The sequence below is a fragment of the Eptesicus fuscus genome, chromosome 10 (assembly GCF_027574615.1).
Source record: "Eptesicus fuscus isolate TK198812 chromosome 10, DD_ASM_mEF_20220401, whole genome shotgun sequence".
NCBI classification, from domain to species: domain Eukaryota; kingdom Metazoa; phylum Chordata; class Mammalia; order Chiroptera; family Vespertilionidae; genus Eptesicus; species Eptesicus fuscus.
Window position 1 is genome coordinate 61,856,563 of NC_072482.1, and position 23,761 is coordinate 61,880,323.

Below are 23,761 nucleotides of genomic sequence, written 5' to 3' on the forward strand. Positions count from 1 at the left end.
GTTTATGCTATGATAATTAGGTTTGTATATGTGGTAGTTGTTTTTTGTAACTTAAATTAGGAAACAAATATTAATCCACTTAAATGAAAAGGCATTTATTCTTTTTGAAAAAAGATTGGGTAAAAGTAATGCTTAATCCAATTAATCTGTCTTCTTCCTCTAATTCATCATGATGACTTTGGGTGTCTGGTGGCAACTGAGAATGGGTTATGGAAAAATGTCAAGGCAATGTAATCCCTATTATTTATGGTTACTTAAGAGGATAAATTAATCAGTGGTCAGTAATCTTGGGATAATTACTTTATGTCGTTGGAAATACCTTGAGTGTTTTGGAAAGCAAGTCAGTTAGACCTGTCAAACTAGATCAGCTTTTCTAAGTCTAATAATAAGTGAATGGAAACTAGTTGCCTTCAGCTTTTTCTCTCTGTGTTGTAGTATGATCATTCTTTAAGTCTGGGAACTGTAAATGGAACAACAGGGAAAACACATTAATACACTATCTTGTGGTTTTCAGGTAATCATTTAATTTGTTAAAGATGGGAGTAGTTTCAGGCAAAGGCGCCTGTGGAGAGGGAGAAGGCCAAGTTACCAAGTGGCTAATTGATGGAGTAAGGTTCAGGAGCAGATCTGGGACCAGGAAACCCCGAGCACAGCAGGTGGAGGTGGGTTTGCCAGAGGTGCCACCTGTTTAGGGCCTGGAGAGAAGAAAGTAAGGACCGGAGCAAATGGAGGTGGGGTTGGAGAGGATCAGGAGGTGGCCTTGGTTTTCTCTTTGGTAAGTGTGGCCTGTGGGGTTGAGTAACAGATTTGAAGAGAGTGGCAAAGGTTTGGGGTCTGATTAGTGATAAGGAAAAGGATTGCTAGAACTCAAACAAGATTGGAAACCATGAATTTGTAATGAAACCAGTTTCTAAGATTGTGCCCCCCCCCCCCCCACCTGTTTTGAGCCCGATATGTGAGCAGGGAACCGTGAACTGAACAGTTGATATAAGGCTAGAGGAGAACTGAAGCCAAGTCATTTCATGTATTCTGTCGGTTTTCAGCTGTGCTTTCTGTTCTCTCCACCTTTTAATACACCATTCTGAGACTTAGAAGTACATATATGTTTTAAGTCTTTGCTGAAGTTGATGAAACATTTAACAACTGAATGCAATTTTTTGGTGCTATGTTAAATATTGTGGTATAATATATGTAACATAAAATCTACCATTTTAACCATTTTAAGTGTACATTTCAGTGCATTAAGTACATTTGCAATGTTTCATGCCCATCGTCACTATACTAAATTTTATTTTTATAATACATTTTTAAAAATTGATTTCAGAGAGGAAGGGAGAGGGAGAAATAGAAACATCAATGATGAGAGAGAATCAGTGATCGTCTGCTTCCTGTACACTCCGCACCGGGGATTGAACCCAAACCCAGGCATGTGCCTTGACCGGGAATCGAACCATGAGCTCCTGTTTCATAGGTTGACGCTCAACCACTGAGCCATACTGGCCGGGCTATACTACAATTTTAATTTGAACATGACTTTGCCATCGCTTTTCCTCCCTTCGTATCACTCCTGATTAATAAATTCAACACAGGCCTTTACTGGATTCAGTATTTGTATTTTTGAAACGGAAGTATTGATAACAGTATGTACTGAGCTTAACTTTGGCAGGTGCTGTGCAAGGCACAGGTGTGGCATTAGTTGTAATCCTTTGTTAGTGTCTCTTTTCCTTACTAGACATATAAGGTCCATGTGCAGGGGCTGTCTATGTCTGTCATATTTACAATGATATCTGTACAGTCCAGTACAGTGCTTGGCACATAGTAGGCATTCAATGAACTTTTTGAACAATGGATGTCCTTCATTGAAGAAATTTATTTGTTGAATAAGTTCTTTCTGTATGTTTTATATGAAGTAGGCAAAACTTGTATTTACACATTAATACAGATTATAGGGCATGGCACATTCCAATGTCTAGTTAATTAGTAGAAATAAAAAAGGGTTTATATTTGCAGTTTCATCTTGGAGGTTATTAGAGCAGATTATGCATTAAACAAATGGTTGTGCAGAATTGGCCGCAGTAACCCTGACACTTGAAGACTGTAGGTTAATTAGGATAACTTGACAGAAAGTGAGTTAATCAAATTTGAGAGTTGAAAGAATGTTCCAATAATTTATGTTCAAACCACTTCAAAGATATCAGCAGGTAACAGGAAATTTAGTTGCAAAATGCTCCAAACACCAGTACACCAGTGGATTTTATGGTTTACAGTAATGTTTTGGAGAAAGCAAAACAATGAAATGGCTTGGGGCTGTTTTGTTCTGTTACCCTATATTAAATATAATACACCAGAGTTTAAAATATTACCTTTGTTAAAGATAAAGTTTATTAATAAATTAATTTAGGAATTCTATTTTTCTTTTATAGTTACATTTGTGAATTAATTTGGTAATACTTTTATTTCTTTAAAAAATATGCTTAAGCCCTGGCTAGGTGGCTCAGTTGGTTGGAGCGTCGTGGGTTTGATTCCAGGTCAGGGCACATATCTAGGTTGTGGATTCGATCCCCAGTCGAGGTGTGTATGGGAGGCAACCAATTAATGTTTCTCTCTCACATCGATGTTTCTCTCTCTCTCTCTCTCCTCCCTCCCTCACCCCCCTCCTCTCTCTAAAAGCAATAAAAAATATGCTTGATATGGGCATTTCTCTGTTAACTGGTATTAGGTAAGTAAAGCAGTATCATTTTTTCCCCAATTGGCTTATGGTTAAATGGAGGTAAAGAGGCAAAATCCTATCTAATAAAAGAGTAATATGCAAATTGACCATCACTCCAACACAAGATGGCTGCCCCAAGAACATAGTATTGAGTGAAAATATGAAGCTGTAGAATGTCTAATATGTGTAAAACAGTATACCACATTTCATAGACTCTAAAACATTATGGTATGAGATGCACCATTATTCTAAGTACCCCAAGTAAAAGGGAAAACCTGCAGATAAAATTGTGATGTAATGCTTTATTATGGATTGTAAGATGCATCTCAATTTTAGAGATATTACAGTGTGAACAAAATGTGATCTTAGAATTGAAAACATAAGGTAAATATCTTTTATTGGAACATACTTATGTAATAAAAATATAAAAACGTGCCTGGAAATGATACAGAGCCAATTCAGGATGTAGTTTATTTCTATGAAGAGAGGGAGGGGAATAGAGAATGGGGCCACACAAGGGGCTTCCACTCTATAATTTACTTTTAAAAATTTAAAGCAAATATTGCAACAGGTTAAGATTAGACAAAGCTGGTTGGTGACTTCCTATAATGTTCTGTATGCTGTATTTCATAATGAAAAGTATATATTTAAAAGCTACATAAAATACAAGTTGCAAAAGCCTATATGTAGTGGATCCTATTTGATTTTGTGGGTTTTTTTCAGGTTTTTTTCTTATGTCTATCATACCATAGCCATGGGTTTTGTTGTTGTTGGAAGGTGGGAGGCTTTCTATGTCTCCATTTTTGTGTATGAATTAAAAGATGTATCATATATTAGTAATGATAAAAAGAGGGGAAAGTAGTTCATGATCAAGATGTCACAGAATGAATAGGATTGGCTGGCATTATTTCCTGCTGTTAATAGTAAGAAATAAGTAAGTAAATAGTAAGAATATTTTTTATGAACCTTTGAAGTCATTGTCTGGTTGCTCCCTTGTTCTTTTAAAAATTTATTTATTAAAACATTTTTAAATTGATATTTATAGAGAGGAATGGGGAGAGGGGTGGAGAGAGAGAAACATCGATGTGAGAAAGAAACATTGATCTGTTGCCTCTTGTATGTGCCCTACTGGGAATCGAACTCACAACCTGGGTATGTGCCCTGACCAGGAATCGAACCTGCCACCTTCTTGGTATAAGGGACGATGCTCCAACCGACAGCCACAGCAGCCAGGGCCCTTATTCATTCTTGATGTCATTAATTTATTCACTCATTTATGACTATGAGTCATATGATGTCTAGAGAGGAGTCAGGTCTTGAGAAAAAGAATTATTGTACAATTGAACAAAAATAAGTACCATCATGCCTAGAAGTCTGAGAGACACTTTTAAAGTAGGGTCATGAAACTTACAAACTTTTTTTTCACTGTTTTACTGAAACCTAAAAAGAGTGTTTTAGTTTTGCCCTCCTACCACCAGATGAAAGGACCGTAGTAGAATGTTTGCTTATTGTGCCCTAAGCAGTAAGGATTCAAGGGGCTGAAAAGGCTATTTGATTTGTCATACTACCTTAAAGACCTTTTACCTTCTACATCCATGAAAAAGGAATGCTTTTCATATCCTATAATATCATTTTAGTATCACACTTAGGTGTTTTATAGTACTTACTGTGAAGTATAGTCACACCTCTTGACCTAGAATCTCACTCCTTAGGAGGTTGCTTAATGACTCATAAGAAGAAAAAGCTATATATGCACGATGATCCTCACTATACCTTTGCTGTAAGAAAGTAAAACTTTGGAGGCAACTTAAATGCCTCCCACCCCAATATAATCAAATAAGTAATGGTCTCATAGTGAATATCTACTTTATGAATTATGTTTCAACTATAAATGATAACGATTAATATGTAGCCGCATGGAAAATGTTTGATGATGAAAAGAATAGGAAATACCACATGACTATGACTAAAAATGTGCATGAATGTGAATAAGGATGAAGAGAATAGAGAAAAAAAATGAGTTGCATTAGGATGGTAGAATTTTGAGTGAATATCTTACCTCACCATTTGTAAAATACCATATTTTCCAGCGTATAAGACGACTGGGCGTATAAGATTTTCCTGGGTTAAAAAGTCGTTTTATACGCCGGAAAATACAGTAGTCCGATATATCTAATCCATTATATCTAATCCCATCAATATAATCCAATATACCATATTTTCCGGCATATAAAATGACTTTTAACCCAGGAAAATATTATACGCCCAGTCGTCTTATACGCCGGAAAGTACGGTAAGTTTATACTTATTTTTTGGGGAGTGGGCAGATCTTTTAAAGAAAAATTTGAGTCTCTCTAAGAAAATTGCAGATGGAGGATGGGGAATACTAGAAAACTGAAAGTAAGTGGGCCTGCCCTGGCCAGTTTGGCTCAGTGGATAGAGCGTCAGCCTTTCTGAAGGGTCCTGGGTTCAATTCCTGTCAATGGCATATACCTTGGTTCCAGGCTCAATCCTCAGCTCTGGTCGCGTCTATGTAGGAGGCAACCAATTGATGTGTCTCTCACATCGATGTTTCTCTTTCTGTCTCTCCCCCTCCCCTATACTCTACCTAAAAATCAAAGGGAAAATATCCTCAGGTAAGGATTAACAACAACAAAAAGTAAGTGGACCTTTGAAGATAAAACTAAAACATTTTAAGCCAGATTACTTTAGCAATGCGCATATTGATTATTTAATTTTATCTTTTGGAAGAATGTTGGCCTAGTGCAATTGTGTGGAAATCAGAATATTGAAGAGGATTGGTAAAAAAAAGTGGGAGGATCAAAGCCATTGTGACTGGCTTATTCTTTTGCACTACCAAATAAACCAAATTTTTGGACTGCCTACTTTAGTCAATATTTGGTTATTTGCTTTGAAGCTATTTATTTGCAATAATGTCACTAACATCCTCAAAAGAGCCAAAGTCTGACCCTGAGATTGTAGAATCTTAACTAAGATTCTTCATGACATGAAGGATTATTTGTTTTCTCTATACTTCTTCTTTGGATTTTTTTTTTTTTAATAGGGAGACGTGAAAGGGAGAAAGAGAGAAACATTGATGTGATAGTGAAGCATCGATCTGCTGCCTCCTGGATGCTCCCTGCTGGGGATCGAGCCCACAACCTGGACATGTGCCCTGACCAGAAATCGAATTGGCAACCTTTCCATGCACAGGATGATGCCCAACTGAACTGTACTGGCCAGGGCCTTTTTAAAAAATTTTAACATGACCACTGATTTATGGCTACCAAATAAAATGTCCCATAATTAATTCACAATGCAATCATCTTGCCATCATAGGTAGAATGGGGCTGGTCATGATTGAGAGAATAGAAAAAGATGAATAGACGGAAAAAAATTTAGACTTTTAGAGCCTTGCTAACCAATTAATCCAGCCCCTTCAACTTTATAGGTAAGTAAATAAGTCCCAGAGACTCAGCAATGACCCTATGTCTCAGGACTCCAAATCTAATGCCCTTCCTATTGTTCGCCAAGAAGAGAAGGAAGGAAAGGGAGAGCTGAGCCAAATTATTGACATTTGAGGGGCTACTTTTTCAGAAAGGACAGATATTGGATTTGATGTCATTATCATCTTAAGTTACAGTTTTTATAAAGACTGTCATCACAAAACAAAAATAAGTAAAAGACATGAACAGATAATTCACCAAAAAATGATAAACACAAAAATATGTAAAGTAATTGACGATATGTAAATAATAAAATTAATGCATATTGCTACTTGAAGGTAAAACATTTATATACAAACTTTGTTATGCAGACCATTGGCCTAATAGGGCTTCTTGTTAACAATCTACTCTAATTTTAGAAGTGTAATTATAATGGAAAATAAAACTAATGCAAATGGTAAAGACAAAGTACAACCTGGTCAATAAATTTTATAAAAGTTGTGGTAGCTTTAAACCTCTCTTATTCATTCACTCTGTCATGTCTGGCACCCATCGATGAATGACCTCAGGTGATGTTTGCTGACAAGGAAACACTAAGGAGGAAGTTGTGAAGGGCTCGAAACAGTTGAGCATAGGTATCAGCACCTAATTTTACTTTCCTTTCCTTACCAACACAACCAGAGAATCTGGTTTAGATCTGACTGAGGAAACAGAGCCCCAGGAAGACAAAGCCAAAAATGAGAATAATCCAAACAGTTCCTGGAGGGCGGCATGCTGAAAAAGACAGGGGTGGGACTTCTGTGACACTGGAGCCAAGTGTGGTTCAGTGAAGCCAAGACTAAGGGGATGGAGAAGGTTATCTGTCCTTGGCAAACATCTTTTGCTGTTACAAGCAATGTTATAAAGAATTTTTAGAGAGAAACCAAGATGGCAGCATAGGTTAAACACCTAACCTGCAGCCTCGCACAACAATTTCAAAAGTACAACTAAAAGTCAAAACGGATATCATCCAGAACCACAGGAAAGCTGGCTGACTGAAACTCCCACAACTAGAAGGAAAGAGAAAACCACAAGGAAAATCAGAGGAGCCGTAAAAGCCTGAGGTACGGAGACACGGGCGGAGACATGGGCGCGCGCGCGTGCGGGGAGGACAGAGCCAGAGAGGATGGGGCGGCTGACTGCCTGGCCAGCGTTCTCTAGTGGGAAGGAGATAAAAGCTCCAGATTGCGCTGAACCCCAGCTCCGACTGCACTGAACCCCAGTTCTGGGCGAGACCCTGGGAAGCCAGGCTAATACTGGGGGAATCTGGCCTGTAAGGTGGAAACTCGGGAGCAGCGAAAGGCAGAGCTCCGGAGGCGCGCACGTGAATGCGCGCAGAGAACAGACTGTTGACTGTGCCGCTGAATTGCCTTAGCAGGAAGGAGACAAAAGCTCTGGACTACACTGAGCCCCAGTTCCGACTGCACTGAAACCCAGTTCCGGGCGAGAATCTGGGAATCCAGATTCATTGGGGGAGAGACTAGACTGTTTGGCAGCGGGTGAAACTCCAGGGCGCCTTTCTCTCAGAGGTACTTGCAGGGAGTACAGAGGGACACTGAGGGACACTGAGACCCAGGAACCTCATAGGGCGGGGCTGATGGGAAGCCAAGGCTGTAGGCTCCACCCTGAAACTCCGCCTCATCCAAGCTGAGTACAGAGGCTTTTACAATTTTGCAAGTCTAGTTGAATAAGGCTGTCTCCCAACGTAGACACAGCTGATCCTCACAGCCAATTGGCCTGGAGGTCAAATCCTCCCAGTGTACCAACAGCAATCAAGGCTTAACAACACCAAGACTTTGCACTCAGCCCACAAAGGGGGGTACCAAGAGTGACCACCTAGGGAGATTGGGGAAGCTGAGCTATGGCCCCTATAGGTCACTGACCACACAAAGCCACTCCATCAACACAGGGAGGCAGCCAAAATGTGGAGACACCGAAGCAGGTCACGAATAGAAGAGATGGAGGAAAGTAAACTAATGGACGACACAGTGTTCAGAACCACATTTATAAGGTTACTCAAGAATCTTCTAAAAACTGCTGATAAACTTGAAGAGACCTTCAAGGACTTTAATGAGAATACCAAAAAAATGGAAAAGGACCAGTCAGAAATTATGCATACACTGTCTGAAATAAAGAATATACAGAAACTCAACTGTAGATCACCGTACCCCAAGAGTCAAACCAAAGATCTGGAACATGAGGAAGCAAAAAACACCCAACCAGAGAGGCGGAAAGTAAGAAGAATCCAAAAGTGTGAGGATAAACAACTCCGAGACCATGTGGATTCCTGCAACAGAGAGGAATTGACAGGAGTGCTCCAGCCATGAAATCAGAAGAGAAACAGTCCAGAGATGGAAGATGCTGACCATGCCTTGCCATACTAGCAGTCAGCAGATGTGCGTCACTGCAGATTGCCCAGGACCAAACCAGAGAGGGTCGGACCTGCATTACCACCATTTGTCCACCATCCAGAACTGAAATATCATTGCTGTTATGAACACATAAACCACTGTTGGACATAGAAACTGGGACTCAAAAGAACTGTTGGCCCAGAAAGAAACTCACTATAGACTGATTCATTTGCATCTCAGCATAACTATTATTGCTTGTCTCATTTTCGGTTCCTATAAGTGTATTCCTAGTATCACATGAGCTCACTCATCTAGGGGAAAAGATGAACAACATAGACTGAAGAACAAGAACAGCATTGATCAGACTGTCAGACCTCAGAGGGAAGGTAGGGGAGGGTGGGGACAAGGGAGATAGATCAACCAAAGGACTTGTGTGCTTGCATATGAGCCTAACCAGTGATCACGGACAACAAGGGGAGGGGGGCATGCATGTGGGGGGGTTTGGGAAGGGAATGGGGGGGTTAATGACAAATATGTGATACCTTAATAATAAAGTAATTAAAAAAAAAAAGTGTGAGGATAGCGTAAGGAGCCTCTGGGACAGCTTTAAGCGTACCAACATCCGAATTTTTGGGGTGCCAGAAGAGAGAGAGAGCAAGATACTGAAAACCTATTTGAAGAAATAATGACTGAAAACTTCCCCCACCTGGTGAAAGAAATAGACTTACAAGTCCAGGAAGCACACAGAACCCAAACAAGAGGAGTCCAAAGAGGACCACACCAAAACACATCATAATTAAAATGCCAAGGGCAAAAGACAAAAGAGAGAATCTTGAAAGCAGCAATAGAAAAACAGTTAGTTACCTACAAGGGAGTACCCATACGACTGTCAGCTGATTTCTCAACAGAAACTATGCAGGCCAGACGGGAGTGGCAAGAAATATTCGAAGTGATGAACAGCAAGAACCTACAACCAAGATTACTCTACCCAGCAAAGCTATCATTCAGAAATGAAGGTCAGACGAAGAGCACAGACAAGAAAAAGCTAAAGGAGTTCATCTCCACCAAACCAGGATTACATGAAATGCTGAAGGGTATTCTTTAAGAAGAGGAAGAAGAAAAAAAAGGTAAAGGTAAAAATTATGAACAACAAAAAGACATCAAATACATATCTACCAACAAGTGAATCTAAAAATCAAGTGAATAAAAAAATTTGAAGAACAGAATAGACTGGTGAATATAATAGAATCAGGGACATAAAAAGGGAGGCGACAGACAATTCTCAGGGGAAAGGGGGTCTGAGGGGTGCAGGAAGAGATTGGACAAAAATCTTACACCTATGGATGAAGACAGTGGCGGGGAGGTAAGGGTATGGGGTAGGGTGGGGAATCAGGTGGAGGGGAGCTATGGGGGGGTGGGGAAGAGGAACACCTGTAATAATCTGAACAATAAAGATTTATTAAAAAAAAAGAATTTTTATACTTATAAATTATTAACATACTGGAGGCCCGGTGCACGAAATTCGTGCACGGGGTGGGGGGTGGTGTCCCTCAGCCCAGCCTGCACCCTCTCCAATCTGGGACCCCTCGAGGGATGTCCGACCACCCATTTAGGCCCGATCCCGGTGGGATTGGGCTTAAACGGGCAGTTGGACATACCTCTCTCAATCCAGGACTGCTGGCTCCCAAAAGCTCACCTGCCTCTGCCTGATTTCCCTTAACCGCTTCTGCCTGCCAGCCTGATCACCCCCTAACCACTCCCCTGCCAGCCTGATCGACACCTACTGCTCCCCGGCCGGCCCGATTGCCTCTAACGGCCCTCCCCTGCCATCCTGGTCACCCCTAACTTCCCTCCTCTGCCAGTCTAGTCACCCGTAACTGTCCTCCCCTGCAGGCCTTGTCGGCCCCAACTGCCCTCCCCTGCAGGCCTGGGTCCCCCCCAACTGTCTGCCCCTGAAGGCATGGTCCCCCCCAGCACCCTCCCCTGCAGGCCTGGGTCCCCCCCAACGGCCCTCCCCTGCAGGCCTGGTGCCCCGCTACTGTTCCCCACTGCAGGCCTGCCCCCCCCCAACTTCCCTCCCCTGCAGCCCTGGCCCCCCCCAACTGCCCACCCCTGCAGGCCTGGTCCCCCCCAACTGTGTTCCCCTGCAGGCCTGGTCCTCCCCAACTGCCTTCCCCTGCTGGCCTGGTCCCCCGCCCCCAACTGTCCTCCCCTGCAGGCCTGGCTGCCCCCAACTGCCCGCCCCTGCTGGCCTGGTCCCCCTGAACTGCCCTCCCCTGCTGGCCTGGTCCCCCCCATTGCCCTCCCCTGCAGGCCTGGTCTACCCAAAATGGCCCTCCCCTGCAGGCCTCGTCCCCCCCAACTGTCCTTCACAGCAGGCCTGGTCCCCCTCCAACTGCCCTCCATTGCAGGTCTGGTCTCCCCCCAACTGCCCTCCCCTGCAGGCCTAGGTCCCCCCCCAACTGTCCTCCACAGCAGGCCTGGTCACCCTCCAACTACCCCCCACTGCAGGTCTGGTCTCCCCCTAACTGCCCTCCCCTGCAGGCCTGGTACCCCCAACTGCTCTCCCCTGCAGGCCTGTCCCCCCCCCAACTGCCTCCCCTGCATTCCTGGTCCTCTCCAATTGCCCTCCTCTGCTGATCTGGTCTCCCCCAACTGCCCTCCTCTGCTGGCCCAGTCACCCCTAACTGCCTTCCCTGCTTACCTGATCGCCCACAACTGCTCTCCCCTGCAGGCCTGTTCCCCCCGCCAACTGCCCTCCACTGCAGGTCTGGTTCCCCCCCAACTGCCTTCCCTTGCTGACCTGGTCTCCCCCAACTGGCATTCTCTGCTGGGCTGGTCACCCCTAACTGCCCACAACTGCCCTCTGCTGCAGGCCATCTTGTGGTGGCCATCTTGTGTCCACATGGGGGTGGCCATCTTGTATCTTGGAGTGATGGTCAATTTGCATATTACTCTTTTATTAGATAGGATGTTGGTAAATTTGTTAGGTACATTCCCTAAAAGTGAAAATTCTGAGTCAGAGGATATATGTTTTCTTCATACTCTGAGAAACTTTTTATTAGAAATAAAGTTGCACTCAGAAAACTACAGGACGTTGAAAAAATAGAGGAAGATATAAACAAGTGGAAGAATATTCCGTTCATAGATTGGTAGAATTAACATCATTAAAATGCCCATACTACCCAAAGTAATCTATAGATTCAATGCAATCCCTATTAAATTACCAATGGCATATTTCACAGATCTAAAACAAGTACTCCAAAAATTTATATGGAACCAAAAATGACCCTGAATAGCCAGAGCAATCTTGAGAAAGAAGAACAAAGTTGGAGGGATCACAATACCAGATATCAAGTTATACTATAAAGCCACTGTAATCAAAACAGTCTGGTACTGGTACAGGAAGAGAGATATAGATCAATGGAACAGAAAAGAGACCCCAGAAACCGACCCAAGCCATTACGCTCTATTAATATTTGACAAAGGAGGCAAGAGCAAGCAATAGTCAAGACAGAATCTTTAATAAATGGTGTTAGGAAAATTGGACAGATACATGCAAAAAAATTAAACGAGATCACCAACTTACATCATACACAAGAATAAACTCAAATGGATAAAAGACTTAAAATAAGTCTTGAAACCATAAAAATCCTAGAAGAAACCTCAGGCAGCAAAATTTCAGACATCTCTTGTAGCAATATGTTTGCGAATACGTCTCCTAGAGCAGTGGTTCTCAACCTTTCTAATGCCGTGACCCTTTAATACAGTTCCTCATGTTGTGGTGACCCCCAACCATAAAATTATTTTCGTTGCTACTTCATAACTGTAATTTCGCTACTGTTATGAATTGTAATGTAAATATCTGTTTTCCGATGGTCTTAGGTGACCCACAGGTTGAGAACCGCGGCTGTAGAGACCAGATGTCTTCCAGACATCTGCTAATTAGACTAGATGTCTTCCAGACGTCCTTCTGGACAAAGCCGCAGTGGCTGTGAGGGCCAGAGAGGGCTTGGCAGCCGCAGCACGCCCTAAGTCCCGCCTTTGCACATGAGCTGCACAGGAAACACCTTTTCTGACCATTCATTGGCTAAGCTTGCAGTACACCACTCACGGCGTTCTTTGTAATCTACGCTAATAAAAGAGTAAGATACAAATTGATCGTACCTTTGCGGCACCCACCAGCCAATCAGGAGTGAGTATGCAAATTAACCCAACAAAGATGGCGGGTTAATTTGCATACACAGGTGCCGAGCGGCTGGGGGTGGGACGCTTGTGTTGTCGCCATGGCGACGACGCAGGCTTTCCACACCACCCCAGCTGCTCTGGGCCTCTGGGCAGCATGGGAAGAAAGAAAGGCGTCTCCGGGCCAGAGCAAAAAGGCAGCTCTGGCCAGAGCGAAGGCGGTGCCGGCAGCCAGGGGAAGGAAGGCGCATTCTTGCACAAATTTCATGCATCAGGCTTCTAGTTTGGGTAATAAGAATCCAGGAAGGTGATCTACAGTTTTTCCACCTCACTCCTGGAGGGAAAAATGGAGGTCTGCTGCTGGAGGGACTAAGAAATGTCATATCCTGCCCTAGCCGATTTGGCTCAGTGGATAGAGCCTCAGCCTGCCGACCACAGGGTCCCAGTTCAATTGCAGTCAAGGGCACGTACCTAGGTTGCAGGCTCCTCTCTGGCCCAGGCCCAGGTCAGGGCTCATGCAGGAGGCAACCAATCGATGTGTCCCTCTCACATTGATGTTTCTCTCTGTCTTTCCCTCTCTCTTCCACGCTCTCTAAAACATCAATGGAAACATATCCTCAGGTGAGGATAAAAAAAAAGAGAGAAATGTCATATCCTATGAAAGAGACATCTTGAAAATGCCTAAAGAAAGTTGTCATTTCTTTGTGGTGAAGGGACTGGAGTCCGTGTTGATGAAAACACCTTGGCAGCTGCAAGGGCTGAGGGCCAGCAGCCACAGCGGCCAGCAGTGGCAGCAGCAGCAGGGTGATGGGGGCGGCACCTTCCCCTGATTTGCCTGGTCACCTCCCACAGAGGGAGGCCAGACTGCGGCTTAGGAGCGGGCCTAAGCCATCAAGTAGGACATCCCCTGAGGGCTCCCAGACTGTGAGAGGGGACAGGCCTGGCTGAGGGATCCCCCCCCCCCCAAGTGCATGAATTTTCGTGCACCGGGCCTCTAGTATCAAAATAAAAAGCTTCCACACAGCAAAAGAAATCATGAACAAAATGAAAAGGGAGTCCACTGTATGAGAGAACGTATTTGGCAATGATACATCCGATAAAGGGTTAATATTCAAAATATATAGGGAACTCATACAACTTAACAAAAGGAAGACAAACAACCCAATTAAAAAATGAGCAAAGGACCTAAATAGATATTTCTCCAAAGTGGACATGCAGATGGCCAAGTGACATGAAAAAATGCTCAAAGTCACTGATCATCAGAGAGTTACAAATTAAAACAACAATGAGGTCTGACCTCACACCTGTCAGAATGGCTACCACCAACAAATCAACAAATGACAAGTGCTGGCAAGGATGTGGAAAAAGGGAACCCAAGTACACTTCTGGTGGGAATGCAGACTGATGCAGCCATTATGGAAAACAGTATGGCGTTTCCTCAAAAAATTAAATATGGGACTGCCATTTGGCCCAGTGATCCAACTTCTAGGAATATATCCTAAGAGACTGAAACACCAATCAGAAAGAATGTATTCACCCTTCTGGTCATAGTAGCACAATTTGCAATAACTAAGATCTGGAAACAGCTCAACTGCTCATCTATAGCAATACTAATAAAAGGGTAATATGCTAATTAGACTGGATAGACCAGACATCTTCCAGACGTCATTCTGGACGTCCTTCCTGACAAAGCCGGGGCCTGGCCCGGGGGAAGCCGCCCACAGTCCAAGGTGCCTGCGGCCAGCCTGGGGGAAGCTGCCCATGGTCCTGGGTGCCTGCAGCCCACTGGAGAGAGGAAAGCCCGGGTCCCGGGTGCCTGTGGCTGGCCAGAGGGAGGGAAGCCCGGGTCCCAGGTGCCAGAGGGAAGCCGGTGCCAGCAGCGAGGGGAAGGAAGGCCTACTCTTGCATGAATTTTCGTGCATCGGGCCTCTAGTATACATATAAAAGCCTAATATGCAAATTGTCCCCTTGGGAGTTTGGCCAGGAGACCGGGAGTTTGATCAATCACTATGACGTGCGCGGACCACCACGTGGCAGCGTGGAATGAAGGAAGGCCTCGGCCTGCAGCCAGGGAAGGGAGGCCCCCGCCTGCAGCCAGAAGGAAGACCCCAGCCAACAGCTGGAAGGAAGGCCCCGGCCGGCAGCCAGAAGGCCCCAATCAGCCCTGATTGCTGGCCAGGCCTAGGAACCCTACCTGTGCAAGAATTTCATGCATCGGGCCTCTAGTCAGTAGATTAAAAAACTGGTCCATTTACATCATGGAATAGTATGCTGCAGTAAAAAAGAAGACTCTTTCACCCTTTGAGACAGCATGGAGGGACCTGGAGAGTATTATGCTAAGTGAAATAAGCCAGTCAGAGAAAGACAAGTATTACATGATCTCACTCATATGTGGAATCTAATGAACAAAATAAACTGATGAACAAAATAGACCCAGAGACAGAGAAGCATGGAACAGACTGTGGAGTCTCAGAGGGAAGGTGGGGGTGGGGGGGGGGGGAAGAGTCCAGCCAAAGAACTTGTATGCATATATATGCATAACCCATGGACACAGACAATAGGGTGGTGAAGGCCGGGGGCAGGGGCCTAGGGAGTGGGCTATATGGGGTCAATCAGAGAAAAAAGGAGACATAGGGCATACTTTCAACAATAAAGATTATAAAAACAAACAACAAAAACAAAAAAGAAAGTGGCAAGAGTAGGAATAGCCCTAGCTGGTTTTGCTGAGTGGATACAGGGTCAGCCTGAGTATTGAAGCATTCCTGGTTCGATTTTGGTCAAGGGCACGAGCCTTGGAGGCAAGCAATAAATGTGTCTCTCTCACATCGATCTTTCTCTGTCTCTCCCCTTCCCTTCCACTCTTTAAAAACCAATGGAAAAATATCCTTGGGTAAGAATTAACAACAACAACAAAAAATGTAACAATTGTATAAAGAATACCTGTAAATCCTATAAATAAGTTGAATATATCATGGCCCTTTCTCCTAAATGCATGTGTATTTCCTGAAAATAAGGGCATTCTTTTTTATAACCATTGTAAGTTAGGAATTTTAATAAATTTAATATGGGTACAATGTATTTCTCTACAATATACTATCCATATTCCAAATTTGTCATTTGACCTAATAATGTCCTTTTTGGTCTGTATTTTTAATTTTAATAAAAATGACCAGATTTTCTCCGTAGAGTTGGTGCCACTTTACATTCCCAAGAGTAGTACATGAGAATGCTCGATTTACCCTCAACTTTCCCAATACGACTTTTCCCAAGTTTTCTATTTTCATAAAAGCTGATTTGCACATATCTTCACATTGCTAACACTTTCTGACAATCTGTTAGAGAAAGAATGATTTCACTATGAGTTGTATTTCTCTCTTATTATGAGTAAGGTTGGAGATGTTCTCTTGTATGAAGAGTTACTTATTTTACTTACTTTTTGTGAACTGTCTGGTTTATCCTTTGTCTATTTTTGTACTGAAATGTTAGCTTTTTAAGAACTGATTTGTAGGAATTACTACTTTATTGTGAAACTCAGCCATTTATTAATAATATGAGTTGCAAATATTTTTCCCAATTTGACATTTGCTTTTTGTCCTTGTTTATGATGTTTATTGTTATTGTTTGTTTGAATTTGGGGCATTTTGAAATCATGATGTACTGGCAGAATGAATTATGAATATCTTTTGTTATATTTAGATTTCACAATCAAATCCACAAATGTGCTTAGGGTAGTAGTAGAGCAACATAAGAAAGGAAGAAGCAGGTTTTTACCTCTTGGTATAAAGAGGTGAATAAAACAAATAAAACTTAATGCATTTACTTGGAACTTAAATAATTGCTACTATCCCCACTGTGTCAGGGCTGTTATCTTTGGCTCTCAAAGAAAGAAAGAAAAAACAACAACAACAGAACAGTTACGGTGAAAAAACTTATATATAGTCTGAAACTTGATCACCTCCAGGCCTTACCTAGGACTTGGAATTTTGGAAACTGAACAACACCACAGGAGAACACTATAATCTTATTGGTTTGGAAACCATGGTATTGGTAGGATTTCTGGTCTTTATTTTTTATTATTTTGGATGTCTTTCTTTTAATATTTTATATATCCACACTCATAATTTTTATGATAAAGGAATTTCCTTTAAAGTTGATTAGGTATGGTTTTTTAAATATCAAGTTACTTTAAACCATTAAGTAATGTCAATGGGGATATTCATCATAGAAATTAACTTAAAATATTTAGAAATATAAAAATGTGCTCATAATGCTAATGCCTGTATCTATTTTCATAAAAGCTGATTTGCACATGTCTTCACATTGCAGAGCTGCACTGGCATTCAGAGAAACATGCTGACGCTGTTCTTCCTACATCCCTAGTTTGGGTTTTATGAAGCATTTTCCCCGCTTCTCATTTTTCTGTGTGTAATACTTTCTCAGTTTCTTGGAAAAATAACCAAGATATTTCCTCTGGGTCTACTTATAATCATAGGCATATACTAAGTGTGAAAAGTGCTCGTCAGCATTGTTTAAAAATATATATATATAAACACACAAAAATGGGCCCCTAAATCAGAGGTTAGAGTTGATAGATGGCAATTTGCCTACATGTCACTGTGTTAGAGATTTAACTTATTTTGTAGACTAATTTAGGGCTAGGTAACTTTGGCAGCTTTACATTTTCAAAATATGCTTTTCTATAGTTAAGTATAGAAAAAAACAAACAAAAAATCAAAATATGCTTTTATATAGTTAACTATATAAGTATAGAGTATCTACACAGTATAAATTTTATACCTTAAATGGAAGTGAAGTAGAAGTCCAATCAGAATCTTTTATTATGTGCATATCTCCAGTCCAGAATGACTGAAAAGAAAAAAGGAGGCAAATATAATGATTTTGGATTTATTTGTATTATACATTATTAGATTTATCAGACATAAAATTACCCTTTCAAATTGCTATAAACATTTGGAAACACTCTTAGTTTCTTTAGTTATCTTGTTATGAACTGGCCATAAATAGGTCACAGACTGGCCCCCCTCCATGAACCGCTTTAGGCACTGGTTTCAATGACTTTAATTTATGCTGAGCCAGTAGGTGCTGTACATTATTTGACCACCTTTTTTATTTTTTTTAGTTTTAGTTATTTTCTCTCTCAGTGTTTTCCCAATGAATCTCTCAATCAATACTCTCAAGCATAGGTAATTGCAGATATCATACAGAATATATAGTTTTATGCACTAAGTATTTTTTAACTTTACAGTCTGTCATAAGCATTTTATCACTTCATTAAAGATTATTCATAATTTATAATCATAATTGATAATGGCTCTATGACAGTCTATTATGCAGATGTACAAAACCCCATTTAAACATTTTCCTAATGTTTGCTACTTATTTGCTAATATTAACAATGCTGTTGTGACAATCTTTGTATGTAAATATTTGCCACTTTCCAAATGTTTTCTTTAAGGTCAGTGAAACAAAGGAATGAACATTTTAGGCCTCATAAAACCTACTCCCAAATTGTTTTTCAAAAGAGTCGGTAGTAATTTTCATTCCCATCAGTAGTGGTTGACAGGATCTGCCTTACCAGCACCGAGTACCACTAAAAAATACACACACATACAACTTGGTGTACTAGTTTTCTTTTTGTAAAAATTGTCTTTATTATTGAAATTATTATAATCCCCCCCCCCCCCATTGACCTCCTCCTCCCCACTCCTGTCCCCTTATTTAAAAAAAATATTTTTATGGATTTTATAGAGAGGAAAGGAGAGGGATTGAGCGATAGAAACATCAATGAGAGAGAACCATCAATCGGCTGCCTCCTGCACGCCCCGCACTGGGAATGGAGCCCAGGCATGTGCCCATGCTCAACCACTGAGTCATATGGGCCGGGCTTCCACCCCCTTACTTGACAGCCTTTTTGAAAAGGGGAAGAACAGCGTGTCATAATGCCGATTATTAGTATTTGAACAAGATTCTAGGATTGTCTCAATCACTGTTGAGTGGTCAATGTGAGATTTTTAAAAAAGAATTGATGTTATAGTGTTTAATCACTATCAAATGTGGTTGAGGGTGTCAGGGTGTTTTTTTTTTATTCTTTAGAACTTCTGGTATAAAGTGCACTGCTCTGAAAGAAAGCTTATTTCATGGGGAATTCTTTTTAAAATGTGTGCATGTGGAAATGAGGCAAATAGGAATTTTATTTCTCTGATGGAAAAATACAGTGTTTTGTCAAATATTTCTGTTAATTATTTGTTCATTTATTCCAAGTATATTTGGAATGTGTATTGTCACGTGATCTTAAAACTCCAGTTTAAGTGAGCCACGTGTCAAATAACGTCACCTGTAAAAATAATGACCTACATGCTTCCTACCCCCGCTGGAGCTACACCCGGTTCCCCTGGAGGCCTGGATGAGTTTAGTTCTGTGGCACCGGCGTTATCAAGATTTCACTGTATTTGGAGGAACATAGTTTTCAGAGAAACTATGTTATTTTTCTATTCCCACTTAGAACAACTCTGTGGAAAGCTACAGACTCACCCCCTTTTCTTTGATTTTCATATTTAGCCAGAACCAGGTAGGGCCAGCTTCCTGTGCACCCACCAGGGTTCTGTGCTCAGAAGGGTCTCATCCTTGGTTTAATTCTTTCCTGTCAGAATCTTAAAATTCTTAATAATTTTATATTTGATCTTGTTTTGTAAATGAAGTCCAGTGGGACAGTGGAGCCTGTGCTCAGGGTTTGGGGCCTTGCCTCATGTGCCTCCCTGCCTCCCTGCCTCCCGGGGCTCTGCCCCATGCCCACTGCTGCCCTTCAGCTCAGGTGGTAATGGGTGATGTTGGGGAGGAGGAAGCCCATGTTGCTGTCGCCCTTTACCTCCTACGGGGAGACAGGTAGCTTAGGGAGGGTTGGGGTCAGGTGCTTGTGTCTTGTAGTGTTGTGGGCAGTGGCGGTGGTGGCCACCTCCATTCTGGTAGCATGCTGGCATATTTGGTAAGCCAGCCTCTAACTCACCCCCAGTCTGAGTACCTGGTATGCCCATGTGTGGAATTTTACAGACCCTTGGGCTTCCCTCCTATACCGTGGATTGCTATGGCTGGCCAACGGGCAGGGGAGATCCTTGGCTCTACGCCCCCCACGGCCTTGGTCTAGTGGGTGGTTTCAAGGCAAAACTCAGCAGCTGTCAGGCCTGAGTGTTTACTTGCAGCAGACCTCCTCCCCTTCCCCCACTCCCCCCTTCCCTGTTAGCATCTGCACTTTTCCCACGAGTATCCTTGTGTCCAAAGGAGCTCTCTGTTGAGTTGGATGCATGCAGGGGGCACCCTCTGTTCCTCATTCCAACCTTCTTGAGTCTGGCCTGAATTTGTCTCTTCTGGCTGGCTTGAGGTACCTCTGCGGATGAGCTATGAAATACAAATTGCATAATTTAGGTGATTTTACATATGAGTTAAATTTATATTTGCACTTAAAACTGGCATTGCATTTCAAAGTGTTGTGTTCAGGACATCTTCCCTGTTCTGTTCATTAAACTTTGGGACTTTGAAACATGGGCTTGGGAGACAATTGGGTAGAAAGCATTGCTCTATTCACTTACCTCCCAGCCTACAAAAATGGAAAATAAAATAAAATAAAACTGGCATTGCAGAGCATAAAGGAAATGGTAAAGTTCATGCTAATAATTAAACTTTTTTTTTTTTTTTTTTTTTTTACTGTGATTGCACAGAGTCAGTGGCCTCTGTGTTGATTTATTTCAAATAGAAAGATAAGCTCTCTTTATAGTTGGATCAAACAGACATGCAGAAATCTGACGTGTGATAAAGTGGGCCTGTGAAGCTTTTTGGTCAGAAGAATAATCCCACTGAATATAGCATTCCCACTATATATGGTACATTCTGCAAGAACACATCTTTACTGTACCACGCATGTCGTTTTTATGTGAACATGTCATGACATGAATAATTCCTTCTCCAAACTGAGTTTCTTACCTGTGTCAGCTTCCTGGTGTCTGACTTTCTTTTTTTAAAAAATATATTTTTATTGATTTCAGAGAGGAAGGGAGAGGGAGAGAGAGATAGAAACATCAATGATGAGAGAGAATCATTGATCAGCTGCCGCCTGCACACCTCCTACTGGGGATTGAGACTGCAACCCAGGTATGTGCACTTGACCAGAATTGAACCCAGGACCCTTCTAGTCTGCAGGCCCACGCTCTATCCACTGAGCCAAAGCGGCTAGGGCCGTGGTCGGCAAACTGCGGCTCGCGAGCCACATGCGGCTCTTTGGCCCCTTGAGTGTGACTCTTCCACAAAATACCACGGCCTGGGCGAGTCTTTTTTGAAGAAGTTTAAAAAATTTGGCTCTCAAAAGAAATTTCAATCGTTGTCCTGTTGATATTTGGCTCTGTTGACGAATGAGTTTGCCGACCACTGGGCTAGGGCATGTCTGACTTTTTGACTGTGACTTGCCCTTACTGTTGCTTGGGGGTCCCCCAGCTTTGAGAGCTATGATTCATTCATTCATTCATTCATTCATTCCCCTCATTGACAGCCTCTTATCTTACTATTGGGTGTCCTGAACCTGGAACCTGCCCCTTGGCTTCAGGCTGGTCCAGTGGTCGCCAACCTGTGGTCCGTGAGGTCCAAAAGGTTGGTGACTGCTGGACTAGTCCACATCTCGGCATTCCCTAGAAACCCACCTCAGCTGTGTGGACAGTGAAGGCAATGTTTTGGGTTGTAAAGTTGGAAGCTGATTTGCTGACTGTCAGAAAGGAGTGCAGATTCTGGCTGGTCTCTGGTCACTGATTTTCCAGGCAAGAGAAACTTGAATACTTGTTGGCCTGCCCACCAGGGAGAACTTTCTCCACAGTGGGCTGGCTGGGGAGGAACCGGGGCCTTGTATCTCACTGTGCTCTTTAAAGTTTCCAGGGCACAGCTGAGATCCCTTCAGCTGCAGCTCTTCCATGCGGACTTACTAGTAGCACCTGGTTTAAGTAAGGGCTCTTGTTACCTGGTCCTTATCAAGTTCTTATCACACTCAGCACAGCGCCTGCTTCCTGCTTCCCCAGAGAGGACTGGTGGGTTCTGTTTTAAGCTGTTCTGCATGGTTGGAGTTCACCCTCAGTTGCTGTCACCCATGTCCTGGGAGAGGAGTGCTGGGCATAATCGCTAGGCCCTGCTGTTATTATTTTATTTACTACCAGTTCATCATTACTGAGAATCATCCCATCTGGAAAATAAATATTGCCTCACCTGTTCATGGCATAATATTTTTGCACTTGGCTTTCACTCACATGTTGCATATTAACTTTCCTTCTGAAAAGATCACTGTGCTCTGGGAGCCTGCTGTGATTTGGATCTTATACTCTCCATGTATGTTTTTTTTTAGTTTTTTTAAAAAATGTTTTTGTTGATTTCAGAGAGGGAAGGAGAGGGAGAGAGAGATAGAAACATCAGTGATGAGAGAGAATCATCTATCAGCCGCCTCCTGCATGCCACCCACTGGGGATGAAGCCCACAACCCAGGCATGTGCCCTGACCAGGAATCAAACCGTGACCTCCTGGTTCATAGGTTGACGCTCAACCACTGAGCCACACCGGCTGGGCACCCCATGTATGTTTTAATCATCAGAGGCTTCCTTCAGACTCTAGCCCATTCCTCCCACCTGTCATCATCCTATCAGGCTGATCTCTGCCTGGTTCCACTGTAACTCTGTTTTTGTACTTTTATTTCTTCTTCCCCTGTCCAATATAATTCTCTCATGAGCAACTGATAATTACAATGTAAAGGCCCAGGATGTTTTAATGCTTGTAAGGAAGTCTCTTCAGATTAAAGCAGCGTAAAAGAATCTTCCCTGTTAGCCTCTCATTGCTGACTGGATCAATTATTTATTCACTTGTGTAATTCACGCCCATGCTCAGGTACGTGGTAGGATAGCTCTGAGACTGTGGCTCCCTCTGGAGAAGGACCTGTGTCTGATATTAGCTTTCTTCCTCAGTGTCTAATTTAGTGAGGACGAAATCCGGGAGACACCTCCTGGCTGGAGACCTGCTGCTCCCTCAGTTATTTGGTTCACTGTTTGAGCCCCAGAGCCAGGAGGTGACAGCGACCTTGTCTGATTCTGTTGTGTTCCAATAGACAAATCACCAGGAAAAGTTCCTAAATGTTCTGATGTTCGGTCTAAGGGGCAAGTAGGAGTCAGAGTCGGAGTGGAGTCCCTTGTCACCGCTGGTTTCCCTGGGGTGCTGGGTCTGAGGCTTTGTCCCCCTCCATACTGACTTCTGTGACACTCGGCTCAAGGGGTCCTTTCTCACCTAAATGCCCTCTGGAAGGTGGTGTCAATGCAAAGGAGACTGTGCATTATGTTACCATCAGGGTGACACTGGCCTAAGTCCCACCCCTCCCCACTTTTCCCCCTTTTAAAATCTCCAAGAAGTGCCAGAGGGGGTCAGTGCTGGGTCAGCAGCAGCCGGGAAGTTCACCAGGTGGAGGTGGGAGCGGGCCCTGGGCTCCAGTGCCCAGCCCAGGCAGTTGTGAGAGGCCCCACTGACAGCCAAGCACACACTCTGGGTCCTCAGAGAAAGTCGCTCTAAATCCAGGATGACTTCATCCTAAGAGAAGATGCAGGGATTCTTGATTAGCAGTGGGCTGGCTTTGAAGATGCCACGAAGTAAGTAAACTTTGGGTGATGGGATTGGCCACAGTAATACAGAGGATCCTGTGCTTTCAGCTCTTCTTTAAATTAGGGCCTTTTATCTGCTTATTCTGAGCCTGATTATTTGGAGTTGGTTGATGGCTGAGAAATGGACTTTTGTACATACAGTTTGAAAAAAACATACACCGTTAAAAGTTTTTTATTTTCTCCAATAGAGTGCTTTTCTTTCATCGAGTCCCTAAAACTTTATTCCGGCTTACATTATTGAGTAGTAATAATTTTAGTGTGATCTTTAGTATGTTGTAAAAATAAATCTCTGAAAACATGAAGTAGAAAGTATTCTTTATAGACTTTCTATAGGAAAAACAA

The 23,761-nt window shown here is 42.7% G+C and overlaps 1 protein-coding gene and 1 non-coding gene across 2 annotated transcripts in view; both read left to right on the top strand.

Annotated features, from left to right (window-relative positions):
* SLC16A10 (solute carrier family 16 member 10) overlaps positions 1-23,761 on the top strand; it is a 93,214-nt gene that overhangs the window by 14,383 nt on the left and 55,070 nt on the right. The window lies entirely within an intron of this gene.
* LOC114231156 (small nucleolar RNA SNORA36 family) lies at positions 20,224-20,351 on the top strand. The gene has a single exon (XR_003617134.2). It is a non-coding gene; the product is annotated as a small nucleolar RNA SNORA36 family (small nucleolar RNA).